Here is a 21,951-nt window from a genome sequence, read left to right on the forward strand (position 1 = left end):
TGTACTGTGAAGAGGTTTGGCTGTACTGGGAGGAGGTTTAGTTGTACTGTGAGGAGGTTTAGTTGTACTGTGAGGAGGTTTAGTTGTACTGTGAGGAGGTTTAGTTGTACTGTGAAGAGGTTTGGCTGTACTGGGAGGAGGTTTAGTTGTACTGGGAGGAGGTTTAGTTGTACTGTGAGGAGGTTTGGTTGTAATGGGAGGAGGTTTAGTTGTACTGTGAAGAGGTTTGGCTGTACTGGGAGGAGGTTTAGTTGTACTGGGAGGAGGTTTAGTTGTACTGTGAGGAGGTTTAGTTGTACTGTGAGGAGGTTTGGTTGTAATGGGAGGAGGTTTAGTTGTACTGGGAGGGGTTTAGTTGTACTGTGAGGTTTGGTTGTACTGGGAGGGGTTTAGTTGTACTGTGAGGAGGTTTGGTTGTACTGGGAGGGGTTTAGTTGTACCAGGTGGGATTTGGGATGTACTGGGATGGGTTTGGGTTGTACCAGGAAGGGTTTTGGTTGTACTTGGAGGAGGTTTTGCTTGTGGAATGTGTATTGGATGTGTTTACACCTGCGTTTTTCTGTGACTTCAAGACGCATGACCAGGTGACCAGGTGTAAACTGGGTCTATGAAAATCACCATCCTAAAACTTGAAGGGCTAAACAGCCCCAGTGCATCTGATGCAGGATTATAAGCAATGCTGAACTAAAAAAAGACCGGTCTGCTTACTCATAGCTTCTTTTGTTTGTTGATTTTGCTTCCCAAACAGCTCCCAGAGGAGCGCCGTCCTTTTTTTTTAGTTAATAATGAAATAAAACCTCTGACTCTCCATTCAGCCTCCTGGTGGGTTCTCTTTCAGACGGTTGCCAGAGCTTGCTGAGTGTACACTGCGTCACTCTGAGAGTGTGAAGGAAAGGCTCAGCCACTACGGCGCTGGCGGCAGAAACGCTTCTATTTCTCGTTAGCGAACACCACCAACCCCCTCCACCCCAACCACCCCCTCAATGCACTCCGCACACCCCCACCCCTCCATGTGGCACTTTAGCCACGGCAACTTGTTTATTATGTTCGTCGCTTCGGCAAGGGGAGAAAAAAGCGATTAAAGCCAACCCTTAAGAATCAAAGCGCTTCTAAATGCATAGAAACACAGTCAGCTGGAGACACGGCTAAATTAGGAGCTTACCAACTGCTAATGCTAATGCATAGCAATTTTCAGCTTGATGCTGATACACAGAAATGACTTTTTTTTTGGGTAGTAAGCAATAAACGCACTCGCTAGAACTATTACATGGCCGCTTATCCACCCCTGTGCCCTAACATGCATCAATATGCAAGTTTTCATTTGCTTTCGGCTTCGGAATTGACTTGTGCCGAGCGGCTGCAAGAAGAAGGGACTATGCAAATGTAGTAAATAATCGGGTGTAAAGGCGTTCAGATGTTCAGTATTACAGATTGTCACACGGGGGGAACGGCACAGTGCGCAAACAGTTCTCTCAGTGCAGATTTGTCTTACAAAACACATTTAAACAAGGCAGCTCAAATTACTGCTGGTGGAGAACGGCTACGAATTCGGACACACCCCCATAGAACGGTTTTCCTTATGTTTACTCTTTGAGTCAATTGGGAATTATTCCAAATTATTCCTTGGAATAACTGAACAATGAGAGTTTAGGTCATGGACCACCCGTGAAGCTCAAACGCTGTTGTTCCTCGTTCAAAAGAACCTCCAGCAGAACTTAAACAGAGCCGGAAAATGAGCCAATTCCAAAACCCCACAACTCTTACATCACAGCCTTGACTCCCCCAAAAATGTACACAAACCCCGCCCTCTAGAGGAAGCTCCAGTGTCAAGTCAAATTTATTAGTATAGCACTTTTTACACTGTTGTCATCACAAAGCAGCTTTACATAATTAGTAATTAGTAAAAGACATGAAGGATCCAAGACCCCCAGTGAGCCCCAACGGCGACAGTGGCCAGAAAACCTCCCTCAGAGCTGGAGGAAGAAACCTTGGGAGAAACCAAGACTCACAAGGGGGACCCGGCCCGTCCTCCTCTGGTCAGAACTATTTATTAATTATTGATAAAAGTTACCAAACCATCTAAACTGTTGAACTTCTCTGATCATAATCATAATATAATAATCATGGTGTAGATAGTTAATAGTGGTGATATTAATAGTGGCAGATAGTTACGAGTCCAGTGGACTGGAGAAAGCTGGAGAAACAGTAACCTGCAATGGCGACTTCAGGAGAATATGGTGTTGCTGATACTGGAGAGCAGCTCATCACCTCCAGGCTCTGCTAGTTTCGGGGATGCGGGTTGCTATGGGTTGCTGCGTGCCAGTGTCCGCTGAGGGGGAGCTCAAACTGGCACCGTGCTGCCTAATGCTAGGCCAGGCGTGGGTTATAGAGGGGTATAAAGCCCCCCAGATGCATTGAGCTGTGGAGCAGTGGAAGAACTGTGTTCTCTGGAATGATGGATGGTGGAGCTCCATCCAGTACTTTTGAATGGGATGAGTTGAGGAGTTGAGGATGATGAGGTGAGGTGGTGGTGGTGATCATCATCATCATCCAACATCCTGACCTCACTAACGCTATCACAGCAATGCTCCACCTCTTCTCCAGGTCTTCTGGACCAGGCGTGTTTTCTCTGTGGTTCCATAAGCCTTGTAGAGATGTGTGAGAGTGTGGAGAACCTTGTAAAAGTCTGAGGAACTTTCACTTTCACTACCGAGGTTCCTCACACTCACATCTCTCCATGTCATGAATTTGCTTCTTCTGGATAAGTGAGGAGTGAGAGATGAAAGGAAGAGAAGAAGAAAAGCAAGTGTGTGTGTGTGTGTGTGTGTGGGTGTGTGAGTCAGTGGAAGTATTATCACCGCTCGGCCTACACGCTTCCTCCTCTTCAGCTTCTTCATCCAGTCAGTTGTGAGAGGAGGGGAAGGCTGGAGGAACAGAGGCTGTGATTGGTGTGATTTATGGCTCTGCTCAGCCGAACAAAGACACGTCTCCCGCCGGCGCCTGATCCGCTCGCCCTTCCCAAACGTTCCCAGCGTTTGTTTGTGTTGGGGGGAAACTCAGGTGGGGTGAATTACAATTAAGACAACTCACTGTTGAGAAATGATGGAAAGAGAGAGAGCGAGAGCGAGAGAGCGAGAGAGAGAGAGCGCAAGCAGGCAGTGCTGGGATGTTAGGGTGTGTTTAAGAGTGAGCTCATGGGAAAGGATGGGAAGTCCCTTCCCCCTGTCCACCATGCTGAGGGAGACAGAACACAGATACACACACACACACACACACACAACTAATTTCACAGTCTATATATGTGTGTGCACATACAGTAAATATGTACATAATGTATTTTTACAACCATGTGTAAAAGTCTTGGCACCCCTGTTGGAGTTACTCGAGTCATTGATCTAAAAAACTGAAAACAGGTAAAAACTATTTACTTCTGATGAGCCTGAACACCAAACGGCTCATCATTCACACATAGTATCAACCGTACACTCTCTGTACATACAGTAGCATGTATGACAAAGCAGACAGACAGACAGACAGACAGACAAATAGATAGACAGATAGATAGACAAACATATAGATAGATAAATAGACAGACAGACACACAAACAGATAGACAGAAAGATAGACAGACAGACAGACAGATAGATAGATAGACAGACAGACAGACAGATAGATAGACAGTCAGAAAGACAGACAGACAGAGAGATAGGAAGTCAGACAGACAGACAGACAATCATACACATAGATAGACAGATAGATAAATAGATAGATATATAGACAGACAGACAGATTGCCAGATAGACAGACAGGCGGATAGACAGAGAGATAGGAAGTCAGACAGACAGATAGATAGACAGACAGATATAGACAGACAGACAGATATATATTGTAGATAGACAGACAGACACACAAACAGACAGATAGACAGACAGATATATGCTTAGACAGACAGACAGACAGATCGATAGATAGGTACACAGACAGAAAGACAGACAAATATATATATAGACAGCAAGCCAGACAGACAGACAGATAGATAGATTGATAGTGAGACAGACAGACAATCATATGCATAGATAGACAGATAGATAAATAGATAGATATATAGACAGACAGACAGATTGCCAGATAGACAGACAGGCGGATAGGTAGATACACAGACAGACAGACAGACAAATATACAGTTAGACAGCAAGCCAGACAGACAGATAGACAGACAGATAGATCACTGGGTGACCCCTCATGCCCTGCATAGGGGGTCACTGTCATCACTGTCATCAGTCTGAATGACTCTGCATTGATCTGCAGTCACTCCCTCCTCCCTGGGCAAGCGGACCCAAACCTTGGGTACAGCCAGCAAAGTGTAGGTGTAAGTACAAACCACTGAGGTCATTCAAAACCTTGTATCTCCAAAATGGAGGTATGAACTGAATCTATACAGGGGGAGAAAACACCTTCTCAACTTTCAATGGAAGTCAATGCAATGCTGGTCATTTTGGAGCATTTCTATTGGTCCATTTTTCATGAAATGTGGACAAAATGTAAGGAACTGCCAGACGCAGACTACGCCAAACTGAAACCTGGAGCTGCTGTAAAGAAACTCTGCACAGAGTCGGGTCATTTTACTGCCCTTGATATTGTACATTACCCCTACTGTTCTTTGGTTCTGCAGAAAGAAATGTACAAAAAAATACCAACACATATACACACACACACACACACACACACACATCCCTGACGTGTGAACACCCCCGCCTCAGCCCGCTGGTTTGTTCCAGTCTGCTGTCAGATGCCTGGGGCTGTTACATTCTGAGGCACGGAGGGGGGGTAAGAGAAACCCTTCAGCACATTAGGCTGCATTTAGGAGATTGATCCAGACAGATTGAGAATCCCAGCAGTGTCCTCTTCAAGTCTGATCACATTACACATGGAGATGTGCAGCAGAACAGAGCACAACACGACAATACTGACAAAAACAGGAGCAGTTCAGAGCACAGAGAGGCAGCTAATGGGTCTCAACACTTTCAGACCATCAGTCCATCATTTAGATAGATAGACACAGATAGATGGATAGACAGACAGACAGACAGACAAGTAGATAGACAGCTAGATAGCTAGATAGATAGATAGATAGATAGATAGATACAGACAGACAGAGATAAATAGATAGATAGATAGATACAGATAGACAGCCAGATAGACAGCCAGATAGATAGATAGATAGATAGATAGACAATAGACAGACCAGATAGATAGATAGATAGATAGATAGATAGATAGATAGATAGACAGATAGATAGATAGATAGATAGATAGATAGACAGATAGATAGATAGATAGATAGATAGACAGATAGATAGATAGATAGATAGATAGATAGATAGATAGATAGATAGACAGATAGATAGATAGTCAGACAGACGAACAGACAGCCAGATAGATATAGAGAAATATAGATAGATCCACTATATGGACAAAAAGTATTGGGACACCTGCTCATACACTGTTTCTTCTGAAATCAAGGGTGTTTCCTGCTTTTGTTGGAGTGACTGTCTTTACTGTCCAGGTATTCTGGATTTTGGAGCATTGCTGCGAGGATTTGATTGATTGCATTCAGCACCATTAGCAGTGAGGTCAATATGTTGGATGGTCACCCCTCCACCTCATCCCCATCATCATCCCCATACCTCATACTCATCCCAAAAGTACTGGATGGAGCTCCACCACCATCATTTCAGAACACAGTTCTTCCACTGCTTCACAGAACACAGTTCTTCCACTGCTCCACGGGGGCATTATACCCCCTCTATAGCCCACGTCTATGATTATCTGCTCCAGATAAGAGTCCTATTCTATTGGCAGTACTTCTCTAGGGGGACTAGCCAAGCTGTATGTGTGTGAGTGTGTGTGTGTGTGTGTGCATTTGCTACACATCTGTATCAGCAATGGGTGCAACCTAAAGTAGCTGAATGCATTCATTAGAAGGGGTGTCCACAAACATTTGGACATATAGCGTAGGGGGGGTGGATAGATGGATGTACAGGTAGAAGAGAAAGAATGTCCTCAATAGAGGAAAACAAGTAATTCGGGGAACAGGAGGTCTTTTGTTTCGGTCAATATGTTGACAGATCCACTAGCTTGGAGTTTGGGGTCATCAACAGGAACCATGAAGCGCAGCTAATGACGTACGTTCAGTTTACTGTGGATACCTCTTCCAAATAATGCTTTCAAGCCTTCTCTAAAAAATGAGTCACCAAGAAAAGCCTCTCTCTGAAAGCGACTAATCTGTACTTCACTAAAACCGCCCATCTATCAGGTCTGAAAAGCACACAGAGCTGGAGGAGAGAAGGCTGAAAGCGGCGTGGTCGTGATCACCGGCCTGCTCTTATCTGTTCGGCCGTAAGCCTTGACAAAACAAAATGACCTCTCATTTTTTCCCCCGCTGGGAAAAAAAAAAAAACACACAAACACGTGAACTGCACCAAATCAAGTTATTCATTAAGCCAGTTCAATGCAACTAGCCAGCGCTCCCGAACCGCTCCAATCTAATAAATAATCCTGTGTTTACCTTCTCCAAGGACACGCTTGTTTGAAGCCGTCTTCAGTTTACGACGCTGGGAGTTCAGCCTTCTTGCTCTGTGGGGAGACACAAACAAAAACGATCGTTTATGAATGAATAATTGCAGCACGCAGCTCAAAAACACCTGTCAGAGCAGGATTCCATCAGGGAGACGACAGCGTCGACCCGCTCAGCTGGGGGCGGAAAATACCGCTGTAACACCAAAGCTGTGCAGGTGATCTGACAAGACATGTGAAAGCTGGTGTAAAGTGCTGTATCGATCACAGAGGAGGTATTTTCAGAGGTATGTCTGAGTCTCAGGGTCGGGGTTGAGTATTCAACCATTCAATTTCCATTCCGCCAGTGGAATGACCACTAGGGGGCCTGCGGGGGATAAAACCCCAGCAAGCACCGGATGTCAGTTTGACATCAGAAAGGCATTGGATTCTAGCGTCAGACTGTGAAGTTTAGTTGAAAATGAAAATCGTGTTGAATTCTGGGTTGACATCAAGCTCCAACATCAGACAGATGTTGAATTTTAGTTCACATATCATCAAAATCACAAATCTCTCAGAAACCAACATTGGACTGACATCAACTTCCAACATTAGACCGATGTTGAATTTTGGTTGGGAATCAAAGTCATATATCTGTTAAAACCCAACATCAGGTTGACATCAACTTCCAACATTAGATAGACGTTGAATTTTGGTTGGAAAACAAAGTCAAATTCTCTTTAAAAAACATTAAGCTCCAACATCAGACAGATGTTTAATTCTGTTTGGAAATCATAGCCACATGTCTGTCAAAAACAACAACATTAGGTTGACATTAAGTTCCAACATTAGACAGATGTTAAATTCTGGTTGGAAATTTAAAGTCACTCATCCCTCAAAAACCAACGCTTGGTTGACATCAACCTCCAGCGTTAGACAGCCGTTGAATTCTAGACAAATATAAGTCAAATACTCCATAAAAAACAACATTGGGTTGACAATAGGCTCCAACATCAGACAGATGTTGAATTCTGGTTGGAAATCGAAACCACATGTCCATCAAAAAAACACCATCAGGTTGACACCAAGCTTCAACATTAGACAGACATTAAACTGTAGTTCACATATCATCAAAGTCACACATCTCTCAGAAACCAACATTGGACTGACATCAACCTCCAGCGTTAGACAGACGTTGAATTCTAGTTGGAAATTAAAGCCACATATCTGTTAAAACCCAACATCAGGTTGACATCAACTTCCAACATCAGACAGACGTTGAATTTTGGTTGGAAAACAAAGTCAAATTCTCTTTAAAAAAACAACATCAGGTTGACATTAAGCTTCAACATTAGAAAGACGTTGAATTTTGATTGGAAATCAAAGCAACATATGTTAAAATGCAACATCGGGTTGACCTCAACTTCCAACATCAGACAAATGTTAAATTCTGGTTGGAAATTTAAAGTCACAAATCCCTCAAAAACCAACACTGGGTTGACATCAAGCTCCAGCGTTAGACAGACGTTAAATTTTAGACAAATATTAGTCAAATACTCCCTAAAAATCAACATTGGGTTGACATCAAGCTCCAACATTGGACAGACGTTGAATTCCGGTTGAAAATCAAAGCCACATATCTGTTAAAACCCAACATGACATCAAGCTCCAACATCAGACAGATGTTAAATTCTGGTTGGAAATTAAAGGTAACGTTAGACAGATACTGAATTTTGGTTATTTAACACTCTGACTTAAAACCAACAACATATCAACATTGAAACAACGTTAGATTTGAACAACGTTAGATTTGAACACTGTGTGAACATCAGGCTGTGGGGTAAGGGGTGTAGCAACGTGTCCCAACAGCAGTACGGTGTCTAGTCTGAGTTTTGTGCCCCCAAATACACTCAAATTAACTACAATTAAACCAAGCAGAAACGCACAGTAATGCTCATTCAGACACTCATGGCTGTTTAACGGGATACCAGCTCAACATGTGGTGCTACATCCTGAAGATATTCTCCAGTAGATCTTCAGGCCTGGATTAACTGCCCAATTCAGCAGAATTAACAAAGGTAACACGCGATTTTTAGGAAAAACGAAATGGCGTCTGAGGAGCCAGTTCAAGCCTGCTGTGCCATTCACTTTTAGAACCCAAGCAGTCGTTCATATCAGCATCTGTGGGCCAATAGATATCTCCATTCCTGCTGACTGGCTGTTTAAACTACACTCCATATCGCCGGCGTTATGCAAAAAATCTCCAAAACATCAACTTTACAGGAGACTAGAAAAACCTTCTAACTTTCAATGGAAGTCAATGTAGAAAGAGTTTATTCCAAGTGATTTTGGAGCATTTCTATTGGTCCAATCGTCATGACATTCTGACACAATGGCAAAAAGAGGAGATACAACATTTCTGCATGAGAATGATAATACACTATATTGACAAAAGTATTGGGACACCTGCTCATTCACTGTTTCTTCTGAAATCAAAGCTATTATAAAGAGTTAACCCTGCTTTTGTTGGAGTAACTGCCTTTCTACTAGATTTCCGAGGAGCATTGCTGTGAGGGTTTGATTGAGTTCAGCCATTAGAGCATAAGTAAGGTCAGGATGTTACATGATCACCACTCCACCTTATATAAAAAGTACTGGATGGAGCTCCACCACCATCATTCCAGAGAACACAGTTCTTCCACTGCTCCACAGCTCAACTCTGCTGGGGGGCTTTATACCCCCCTATAGCCCACGCCTGGCATTATTAGGCAGCATGGAGCCAATAGGTCCATGATGTGTATCTGCTCCAGAGAGTCCTATTGTATTGGCGGTACTTCTCTACAGGAACTAGACAAGCTGTGTGTGTGTGTGTGTATGTGTGCATTTGCAATGGTTGCGTGAATACATACAAAAGTAGCTGAATGCATTCAGTAAGAAGGGGTGTCCACAAACATTTGGAGATACAGGGTATGTTTGCTATACTGTCCACCTGTCCTCACTGTAAACAGATGGCCAGAGCTTTACTGTTGAAGATTTGGCAGCGACCTTCAGCGTCAACAGGAATTCATCCAGACAGGGCCTGGTCCTAACGTCTCAACGTTCTTTTGAAGAATTACAGCATCACAACACAGAACCAAAACACAGAACTCGCTGCTGGACTGGAGCTCTTTATTATCAATGTTGCGGAGTGTCTTTCCGAGAGGGGCGAATCAATAAAGGCATGAAAAAAGCCCTTGAGTCCTCGCTCCTCCAAGAAAACAGAGCTGGACTACGGTCACGTTGAATGTAGATATACCTTAACATGAGGAAAGAAGTTTGTCAGCTGAGTGTGTGTGTGTGTGTATATATACTGTATGTGTGTGTACAAACCTGCTTCACTGAGTGACAGAGTGGAGAGCAAACACATCTATGTCAATGTGATCCTCCAGCCAATTGTGGACAGTCAGTCTCTCACTGACTACAATAGACCACAGTACAATTATCTCCCTCTAACGGCTCGTTTTATCTCCTAGCTACTCTTTCATAGCTGCAATATGAAAATAGGTGGTTTATCTCCCCTATCGCTTTACGGAGAAACAACTCCATATCAAACGGCTAGCAGGGGTGGTTTGGGTCTACTGTGCGACTACACAGGAACAAACCAAGGAACAAACAAACAACCGACAAGGCAAGGCGATCGATGGCCTGCAAGACGCCTGAGGCTCACCGAGGCTTTACATATCCAAACCTTATTCTTATGCTAAACTGCAGAGTGTCGATAGGCCAATATTTGGGAGGCATTTGAATAAGAGCATCTAAGCATATCCGAGTATGAAAAAAACAACAGGTCGAGTCTTTCACAATGCTCCGTCATGCAGTTTACATTTGGCAGTCAAAGCAGCGGCCGGGTGTTTTAGGCCAGGCGGCTGCGTTTATCTCAGGTGAAGTGGAAGGAGACACACGGCAGCGTCGGGCCGGTCTCGCGTTTTAGCATCGCTTAACAACCAGAGCCGGGCAGAATGCACTAAAGAAGCCGTGATGCCGAAACGTAGCCAGCGTCATCCTGTTTTACAGCCCATCTACAACATCTACGATACATCTACATAAGGCATGTCCAAATACGGACTCGATTTGTACTGTTCTTTTTAAAAAAGGCTTCAAAACTTGATTACTAGCAACCCAGCACAGTGATTTATCAGTCTACTCAGGCTCTAGGAGGAACAGCAGTGTAGCGCAGTGTTTGTAAGCAAGTAATCTGTTGAGTTGAGTGCCATGCATCATCACAGCTGACCAATCAAGAGCCAGCCTTCGCTTTAGGCAGTCCTTGGCGTCCTACCTATTATAATAAACATATAATAATAGTATAAAAGCACTACAATACAACCACTGTAGATCTGAGGGCTGCTTCATTATAATCAATGGAGACATCAAAAAGGAACAACTAACAGTTGAATATCAGCGCTGTCACACAGCAAAGATCTCAATTTTTGTCATTTCTGACATATTTTGACAATCTGGCTGTAGTTCTTTACATTATACCAGACTTCCATGATGGATGGACCAATGGAAATGTTGCAAAAATGACTTAAATGTTATTAAAAATAGTTTAACATTGACTTTTATTGAAAGTTAAAAAGTTTTTTTTTCCCCTCCTTCTCTAAAGTTGCTGTTTTGGAAATCTAAGAGATACGAACACTGAGCGTGAACTTCATAATCCGATAACTACAGAAGATCAGATTTTGCCAGTAATCCTATCATCACGTTAACATGCATTTGAGTAATCTGATAATGGGAAGCTCTACGTGAGTCAGGTAGTGATCAGAGTTCAATAATCTCACAGAATAAGACGTGGCGTAAACATCAGGTAAAATCCGAACTTCAAACCTCACCTCTATTCTACACATCGAGACACAATATGAACAAACGTGATCTAGAAGATTATTACGAATTATTACGAATTTTTTATTTTCATTTTTATTTTCATTTTTTTTTTTTTTTTCATTTTTACATATATTTTTATATATTTATGTATATTTTATTTATTTAAGTACTGCTGTCTGGGTAAAACTGGGTCCTTGGGTACCACAATTTCGTTCCACCCCATGTACCACATGTGATGCGAATGACAATAAAGTCTCCTTGAATCCTTGAATCCTTGAATATTCAAATCCTTCAGTTTCAGCGTCGCTCCAGAAGTCCAAAAGTCTCGCGGGTGCCTGTTTGTCTGAGAACACGCCGGTCACGAGTAAACATGCACTGAGAAATCCGATACTGAGCTAAAGTCCAGCTCTGTTCATCAGACTTCTTCATCAGATTTCTAGACCTTACTCCGATCTACAAACTCGCAGAATGCTGGTCACATGACCAACTGAATGATCAGATAACTGCTAATTCTATTCTAAGTGGTAAAGTCCGTAATTGTCCGTAAAAATTCAACAGCCACAATCAAGCAATACGCGTCAGATTATGGACTGTTGGATATATGGAGACTACACTACATTAAATAAATAAATAATTAAAAAAATAATTGCATTGCTTTCTCAGACCATTTTTAAAAAATCTGACAGTGATTATATGCTTCTATTCAGCACCAACGTCACCTATAATGCCAGAGCAATAATAATGTCATTAATCTATTTTTGGCTTAAATCAGCCCTAAACACACACTGTCTAATGAGTGAAACAGCATTCCTCCTCTCCTATTCTCATCTAAACTAGATCTATTTTTCTATTTCTTATATATGTATATATAATATGTTATTTTATAATAATATAACACATTTTATAATAACATATATAAAATTATTTCTTTATTTATTATTTGTTTTTGTTTTCTTTGTTTTTTTCTGATATCCCGCTCCTGGGATATCAGCCAGTACTCAACGATTTTGATTTAGTCAATAAACAAGCAATTCTGGCGTTTCTTTTTAAAGACAGCGTTAATCAATTTAGTTCCTTTTTTCAAAAATTACTTTTAAAAGTAAGTACTTTTAAAAATGAAAATATTTTTTTTATTTGTCATTTTATTTGGAATTTTTTTGATTGAACACTGCCTTTTCAAAATAGTACACAGTACAGATTTTTTCCCCCAAATATTTTGGAACATTTCCATTGGTCCATTCATCCTGGAAATCTGATATAATGTAAAGAACAGCCAGATTGTCAAAATATGTCAAAAATGACAAAAATTGAGATACAGGTTTGTGTGACGGCTCTGACGTTCAACTGTTAATTGGTCCTTCTTGATGTCTCCATTGATTATACTGAAGCAATGGGTCTACAGTGGTTGTATTATGAGAGCAATGACGTATTGTAGGTGACCAACAGATGAGGACGAGACATGAGCTTTTATATGGAATTGTATTTGTAAATTATTTGTAAATAAACAGAATGATTGAACACAGCCTTTGCAAAATAGTACATAGTACAGATTCTAGTACACAGTACAGAACACATATTCCCACTACTCCATCCCAACCCTGTGAGTGGCAGTGGCAGTGACCAGAGCCGGACCGACCCAATGGCCTCCAAGAACAAACAGGCACTGCTCTTTCCGTTTCACCACCACCTACCTACCGCGCTCATATGTCCCCCTGTCCCTCCGATTCATTAGACTTCAATTAAAATATCATCGCGGCTGTCGTAAATCAATAGCCCTGCGTGACACATGACAAATCTACTCAGCTTAAAAAGCTAAACATCATTAATTCAAATCACCTGCTAAGACCTCGAGTGCTAAATGAGTTTACCAAAACGCCTCAGCGCTCAATTTAGACAAATGTTCCCTCTTAGACATCACGAGACCATTTCGATTGGGCTAAAAAGAGAGAGGACGAGTTTCGGCAACAGCTGCGCGCGTCGCTATTTTCCACTTCGGCGTCGTACAGCGTGGCTCGTAATAGCTAAACAGATAATTGTGTGGATTGCGAGTGGTGGGGCCGGGGCGGGAGGGTATGGGGGGGGTTGGATAGGGGGGTTGGTGGTAATGGCAGGGTTTAAAGCAGCGGGGCGGCCCTGCCTCGGGGATGGAGGCTCCCGTAAGGCAGGCCGCGGCTGGAGAACAAAAAAGCAGCAGTGCTCCTGAGTGGAGAGGAGGAGAGAAGGGAGGGGAGAGCCAGCTGAGCTGAGATCAGGTCCTATGGGTACGTAATGGAGCGAGTGCAGAGAGAGGGGTGGATAAATGCCAGTGTCAGAGCTGGGTGATATAAAAGGTAGGGGGAAATGAAATGCTGAACAGGGGAAGGAGAGTGCTCTGCATGTGTGTGTGTGTGAGAGAGAGAGAGAGAGAGAGAGAGAGAGAGATAGGAAGTGTCTTATGATGCAAGCTTGATCTTCTGACCCAGTTCTGAGACAATGAAATTACCGTGCACTCTCCTTACCTGCTCCCTGCTTGCAAGGATGTCCAAATGATATGAAGAGGAATCCAGGACTGCAGATATGAGGGGTATAATGAGGCACAATAATCCATAATTCAATTCCATATGAGCATTACAACATTATACTGAAAAAGCTGCTGATCTGGCAAGAAAGAGTATTTCTCCTTAGGAAAACACCAATACTACAATAAATATGTATAAAATTAATCCAGAATGTGGTGGTTCTCCATCACTGAGTTCATCATTAGAACATCTCCAAAGCTCTCCTCTCTCATGGAGTCTCATGGAGTGTTATTTAGAGTTCTCCTCAGATCAACACCTGGTTTGGTGGTAAATCAGGGCTTAATGACGGTAAATCAGGTGAGCTGCTGATCGAATCCACGGGAAATCGGTTAGATACACTAAATACCCATTCGTTATGTTTGTGGACACTACTTCTAATGAATGCGTTCAGCTACTTCAAGGTGCACCCATTCCTGTAGAGAAATACTAATAGAACAGGACTCTCTAGAGCAGATAGTAAACATGAACCTATTGGCTGCACCATGCTGCCTAATAATGCCAGGCGTGGGATATAGAGGAGTATAAAGCCCCCCAGCATTGAGGAGCTGTGGAGCAGTGGAAGAACTGTGTTCTCTGGAATGATGGTGGTGGAGCTCCATCCAGTACTTTTGGAATGAGTTGGGGAGTGGTGATCATCATCATCCAACATCCTGACCTTATTAACCATCGCTCTTGTCACTCTGAATACAGTCAAATCCTCACAGCAAAGCTTCTCCTCCAAAATCTAGTAGAAAACCTCCTTCTTCTCTGGACAGTAGAGTTACAGTCACTTCAACAGAAGCAGGATAAGCTCATTTAATACCCATGTTTTCCGAAGAAACAATTGAATGAGCAGGTGTCCCAATACTTTTGTCCATATGGTGCATCCTTTTCTTCCTTTTTACTGTATTTATGTTTACCTGCATCTGTTCTAATGGGACGTGGAGTGTGCTTTGCTCCTTGCTGTGGATTCTGAGGGGAAAATAATGCATTTCTCAGAGATAAGGGACAGTCTGGACTGATTGTGAGCTTGCTTATGCAGTTTCTATTAACCTTCAATCAGTAAACAATAAGAAACGAGCTCCTCATCTACTCCAGTCTGTTGAAGACATTGTTAGATGGCCGTGTTTACTGAATTGAGAGGTTCGAAATGAACGATTGAACACAACATGTATTGTTACACTCCTAAAAGACACCACAGTGTGGTCAACAGGGCTGCCCGATATGGACAAAATGCACAACACAGTGTATAAGAAACTGATAAAGCAAGAGTTACGACACTGCGAAAGCCCTGAATCATCCAGAACACCCGAAGAACCTAATCTGGACCATTCCCGGGTCGGTCAGGATGCTTCCAGCACACAACATCTAGTCAACACTGCATTTAACTAACAGCCTTAACATTAAACCACTAACAGATGAAGTGAATACCACTGATGAATGGGTGACAGCAAGTGAACGGTCAGTCCTTGAAGGCGATGTGTTCTAGACGACTGGGTCAGAACATCTCCAAAAGCATTAGGCAGGTCTTGTGGGGTGTTCCCAGTATTCAATGGTCAGTACCTACCAAAAGTGTTGCAAAGAAGGACAACCAGGAACCCAGAGACAGGGTCATGGAAGTGTGAAGTAGATGTGGGAGTGAAGGCCAGCCAGTCTGGAGCTACTGGAGCATGCCTTGCCTGTTTTGGCGGCACGAGGGGGAACTACACAATATTATGCAGGTGGTTTTAATGTTATGGCTGATTGGTGTAGTGGTTCATTCAGTCAGCAGAACACTTACAGATCTTAGCGTTCTGTCTGAAGGGCCTTGAGATGTAGATCGCTCTGGATACGCTCAGAAACATCTACTGTTTTAGGGGTTTTCATGGCAGAAACCTTGAAGTCTTGCATGAAGTCCACGCTACTCAAGGGACGTGTCCTACAGAACAGCCATATTTACCCTGAAACTTTCTCGCAAAACCACGAAATCTTGGATGAACCAGCGGCATAAATCTTCACTCGGCACTAGGGGCTTGTTTTCAAAGAAATCTGCTATCCAACTAACTCCCAACGGAGTGAGTAGATTCACACAGTAGACAATGTTCAGGCCCGAATTTAAACCTCGGGTCACCCTTTCCAGCACATTTCCATGATCAGAAATGGATTTTCCGATTGGGAGCGTAAGAGGTAATTGATAGAGAGGATGATCTGGGTGATGTGAGTCCATCTCTAGGCCTCTGATCCAGCTCCAGACTGATCAGAATCCTTACGATATTTTCAAATAACCTAAAATGTTTACGAATCCTGTGACGTGAGACGCTATTCGCTACCCTTCTTATAAATGCAGGCGTGTCAGAGTCCGGTTTCAGCTTCGTTTGGGTCCTTGTTCATCGTCGGATCTTTCGTACCTGACCTCACTAACGCTCTTGTTGCTGAACACAACCAAATCCTCACAGCAATGCTCCAAGCTTCAAAATCTAGTAGAAAAGTCTTCTTCCCTGGACAGGTGTCCCAATACTTTTGTCCATATAGGTGTATTATGTGATATAATATGAGAGAGAGAGAGAGAGAGAGAGAGGTCACAAAAGGTCCTGTGCATGACAGTGACCATATATAAACGATATGGCCAAAAGTATTGGGACACCTGCTAATTCATTTGTGCGTTTCTTCAGAATTTAGGGAAGAAGGCTTACTAAGTCTACTATATTTTGGAGATTTTTGAGCATTGGTGTGAGGATTTGATTGCATTCAGCAAGAAGAGCATCAGTGAGGTCAGGATGTTAGATGATCAACACCCCAAAAGGTCCTCAACTCCTCACAACAGTATTAGATGGAGCACCAGCCATCATTCCAGAGTATTCTAGAGTACCCCTCTAGCCCACACCTGGCACTAGGCAGTATGTGTGCATTTGCACATCTGCATTCATTAGAAGTGGTGTCCACAAACTTTTGGTCGTTAAAGGCTGTGACCAGCGGTCTCTGCTGAACTGAAACCGAACACGGCCCGTTAAAACACAGGGAAGCGACGGATGAGCTCTCCCCGCTCTCTCACAGTGGGAGGACGCTGGATGGTGTATTGATGTGTGTGAATATTAAACGTCTGGTTTTAAAAAAACCCGAAATCCTGAAAAGGACTTTCGGTGAAGGTTACTCTTCAGCATCCACATTTACATCATCGCAGCAGCCCAATCACACACTCCACGTATGGACCAAACCGAGCCGATCGGATCGGAAAGGCCCCCGCGGTCACTCTGAACGCCTCTTCAGTCGATCTAATGGACGTTCTCCTCCCTCTCTTCAGCGGGAACATGAGAGCGCATGAATATTTACCATCCAGTCCGTCCGTTAATTGCTCCCGCGTGCTTCGATAGCGCATCGGCGGCTACTTCTGCGGCGGCGCGCTAATGAACTGGCCGGCCTCATCAGCATACTAACTTATGCGAAGCTTGGCTGCGGCCCATTGGCCGAGAGGAGCGTTTCTCCTCCCCCACGCTCCGCTCCGGGATGGCTGGCTGTTCAACAAAGTCTGACAGAGCTCAGCACTGAACTACAAACACACACACACACACACAGCAAGATATGGGCGACTGTCAAACAGAAGAGAGTGAGAATGAGAGAGAGAGCATGTCCAAAAGTTTGTGGACACTTCTTCAAATGAATGCATTCAGCTATTACACAGCACCCATAACACAGATGTTCAAATGCACACACAAACAGCTTGTCCAGTCCCTGTAGAGAAGTACTGCCAATAGAATAGGACTCCCTGCAGCAGATAATCACAAACCTATTGGCACCATGCTGCCTAATGCCAGGCGTGGGCTAGTAGAGGGGTATAAAGCCCCCCAGCATTGAGCTGTGGAGCAACTATGGAAGAACTGTGTTCTCTGGAATGATGGATGGTGGAGCTCCATCCAGTACATCCAAGGTGGCGATGATGAGGTGGGGTGGTGATCATCCTGACAACAGCAATGCTCCAAGCTTCAAAATCTAGTAGAAAGTCTTCTTCCCTGGACAGGTGTCCCAATACTTTTGTCCATATAGGGTATATTATGTGATATGATATGAGCGAGAGAGAGAGGGTGAGAATAAGAGAGGGAGAGGACTATATTTAGTCTGAAAGACTGAAAGTGAGTAAAACAGTTAGCGAGTGAGAGACAGATAGAGAGAACAGAGAGAGAGAGAGAGAGAGAAAGAGAGAGAGAGAAAGAGAAACAACAGACAATGAGAGAGACAGAAAGAGAGAGAGAGAGAGAGAGAGAGAGAGAGAGAGAGAGAGACAGACAGAGAGAGAGAGAGGACTGTGTTTAGTCAGACAGACCAAAAAGTGAGTCAGTGAGTGAGAGACATAAAGAGAACACAAAGAGAGAGAGAGAGAGAGTGAGAGAGAGTGAGAGAGGGAGGCCCAAACATGAGACAGGCAGAATGAAAGTACGTTAGTAAGTGAGAGAAAGAGAGATAGCGACAGAGAGCTATATTGAGATGCAGTGTGTGTGTGTGTGTGTGTGTGTGTATGTGTGTGTGTGTGTTTAGGGTGTGTGTGCACAAGACTTTCCAACTCCCTGTCTGTGCTCTGAAATACAGGAAAATCTAATGCATGAGTCACTTTCAGACAAACACAACTGTTTATAAAGGCCTGTCCAAAGGCTTGACTGCACAGGAGTCTCACTCTCTTGCGCTCTCTCTCTCTCACTTTCTCTCGCTCACACACCCTCTCTCTCTCTCTTTAGAAACTTTATTAAGTCTGATTGAAGCTGAGCTGCAGTGTCTTGTAAAACTCGGCTCCAAAAAAATAAGAAAAATCAATAAAACTTTTCTTATCTTTTCAGCCTTTATTTGGCGCCATTCCGGCATTGTGTCGCACGCCCACGTTTACAGTAAACAAGCAGACTCACACACACACACACACACAACAATTAAAGACGGGTCGTCCTCGAAACCTCTCAGAACGAGAGAGGCCGGGTGGCACCGAGCTTTCAGAGCTCTTAAAATAGAGGTGCTACAAGACGTTCTCTGAAAGACACTTGAGAGGAACCACTTTTGGTTCCAGAAAGAACCGTTTCTTTTAAGAGATGCGATTATAAAGAACCTACATTACATCCGTTTCTTCAAAAGAGAGTTCGACACAAATACAATATTTGGACAAAAGTATTGGGACACCCCCACATTACTCCAACAGTAGCTTTCATGCCGTCCCATTCTAAACCCATAGGCTTTATTAATATGGAGCTGGTCCCCTTTGCTCTAAGCTCTACCAGCAGCAGCAGGTCTGGAGCTCTGCTGCAGTTACTGAGTCAGTTGGAGGCTTTTCTGCACTCTGCTCTGAGCCCAGCACTCGGCCCTGACCCCCCTCTGTAGCTTTACGTGGTCTGACAGACACTCAGTGGACACTGAGCTGCTCTCTGTGAGCTGTTCCTCCTAAACTCTTCCACTGTTCAGTAATAACACCACTCACAGCTGATGGAGGAAGATCTAGGAGGGAGGAAATTTCACCAGCTGACTTGTTGTTGGTGGTGCAGCGGTGTCTCCTATTACATACAGAACCACGCTGGAGTTCAGTGAGCTCTTCAGAACCTCCCGTTCTTTCACTGATGTGTGAAAGGAAGGCAGACTGCAGTGTTAGGGGCTTGACTTTATACACCTGTGGAAATGGGACTGAATTAAACCTAATCTAAATTCAGTGATTAAAAGACGTCCCAATACTTTTGTCCGTATAGTGTACATCTCTTAATGGAATCAAATATGGCATAGCTCAAAGAATGGTCCTAGAAATGCGTACTACACTCTTAATAATAAAGGTGCTACTAATGGTTCTTTAAGCAGTGCCAAAGAAGAACCATGCAGAACCTTTTTTTTGAGATTCTTGAAAAAGTGGAGAGTGAACTGATCTTATAAAGGTTTAAAGAACCTTCTCTTGATGTAAAGGTTCTTTAAGCAATTCCAAAGAAGAACCACTTCTGGTTCCATGAAAACCCAGTGTGAAGAACCTTTTATAAAGGTCTAAAGAACCCTCTCTTTATGTAGAGGTTCTTTACAAATGTAAAGACTCTTAAAGCAACGCCACAGTTTGTAATAGAGATGTGTGAGTGTGAAGAACCTTTAGAAGGTTATCTTGATGTAAAGATTGGCCAGAAGGTTCTTCTATTGCATCTCTCAAAGAACCAAAAAAGGTTCTTTAAGAAGTGCCATAAAGAACTATTTTTGTAGAGACTGATGAGTGTGAGGAACCTTCTTGTGATGTAAAGGTTCATTATGAATTCCAAGGTTCTTTGAGTAATTTCCTAAAAGAACCACTTCTGTGGTTCTCTATAAAGAACCATTTTTGAAATAGATATTTTAAAGATCCTTTAAAAAGATCTAAAGAACCCTCTCTTGATGTAAAGCCTACATATACAGAAGGTTCTTTAAGAAGTGTCATAAAAGAACCATTTCTGTAGAGATTGTAGCCCCTGATGAGTGTGAAGAACCTTCTTCTGATGTAAAGGTTCTTTATAAATCCAAAGGTTCTTTGAGTAATTTAATAGAAGCACATTTTAAAAAGAACCACTTTTTAAAACAGGGATGTGTGAGTCTAAAGAACCTTTCAAAAGACCTAAAGATGTAAAGGTTCTTTAAGAAGCGTCATAGACGTGCCATAAAGAACCATTTTTGTAGAGATTGTAGAGACTGATGAGTGTGAGGAACCTTCTTGTAATGTAAAGGTTCTTTATGAATTCCAAGGTTCTTTGAGTAATTTCCTAGAAGAACCACTTCTGGCTCTATAAAGAACCATTTTTGAAATAGATATTTCAAAGATCCTTTAAAAAGATCTAAAGAACCCTCTCTTGATGTAAAGGCTACATGTACAGAATGTTCTTTAAGAAGTGTCATTTTTTGTAGAGATTGTTGAGACTGATGATGTGAAGAACCATCTTGTGATGTAAAGGTTCTTTCTATATTCAAAGTTCTTTTGAAGCTCTAGAAAGAATCATTTTGTAATACAAAGTTCAAAGATCCTTTAAAAAGATCTAAAGAAACCTCTCTTGATGTAAAGGCTACATATACTGATTTATAGGTTCTTTTAGAAGTGTCATAGAAGAACCACGTCTGCTTCCATAGGGCACCATTTCTGTAGAGATTTTAAAGACTGGCGCATGTGAAGAACCCTGAAAGAGCTAAAGAATCTGCTTCTGATCTGAAGGTTATTTACAAATGTAAAGGTTCTTGGAACAAGCAAACAGTGGAACCATGTTTGTAACTTAGATTTGTGAGTGTAAAGAACCTTTCAAAGGTCTACAGAATCACCACTTGATGAAAGGGTTCTTCACCAATATAAAGGCTCTTTGAGCAATGGCACAGAAGCACTTGTAGAGACTGCTGCAGAAGATCTAAAGAACCTTGTAAAGGTTCTTCAAAGAACCTATTGTAGCACTTTTATCTTGAAAAGTGTGTCCTGACATTCTGCTGAGCTACGAACAAAGCACACACACACACACACACACACAGCTGCCTTAATGCCAAGGAAGAGGAATTTCGCTCCTATCCCAAAACAAACAAGCCATCGCGTCTCTTTACTCTACTCCGCCGCTCGCGGGTCTGAATAGAGCATTCTTCCACAGCCGGGACCCAATCAGCACCCAGAGCCTGTAAACACACTCGCACCAAATCAACCAGAAGATAAACAAAACACTGGCCTCCAGGCTGCTCTGAAGGACGTGAACCGTACAGGGAGTTCAGAGGTTTGGACACTGACCGGTGAGCAGAGCTGGGCGATACGTCAATTAGACCAGTTTAGCAAAGGCCACCGGTGTGATTCTGTGAATGGGGACGAGGCCAAAACAGAGCTGCAAAACAGGCCGACTCAGAAACCCCAAAACTGTTACATCACAGTCTTGACTTCTTATATTTACACCCCTAAATTTACATAAACCACGCCCACTATAGAAAGCTCTAGTCAAAGCTGGAGAAACTTCAGGAGAACAGGGTGTTGTTGATACTGGAGAGCAGCTCATCACCTCACGTGGGAGTCACGTGGAAGTCACGT

General features: G+C 42.9%; 1 protein-coding gene across 2 annotated transcripts in view; it reads right to left on the minus strand.

Moving 5' to 3' along the window:
• Positions 1-21,951, minus strand: part of foxp1b (forkhead box P1b) — a 325,147-nt gene that overhangs the window by 199,578 nt on the left and 103,618 nt on the right. For both annotated transcript variants that reach the window (XM_072684908.1, XM_072684909.1), the window contains one exon: positions 6,569-6,636. The gene's annotated coding sequence lies outside the window, so the exon portion shown is untranslated. The remainder of the gene's footprint in view (positions 1-6,568; positions 6,637-21,951) is intronic.

Source organism: Salminus brasiliensis, chromosome 7 (genome assembly GCF_030463535.1).
Source record: "Salminus brasiliensis chromosome 7, fSalBra1.hap2, whole genome shotgun sequence".
Lineage (NCBI taxonomy): Eukaryota > Metazoa > Chordata > Actinopteri > Characiformes > Bryconidae > Salminus > Salminus brasiliensis.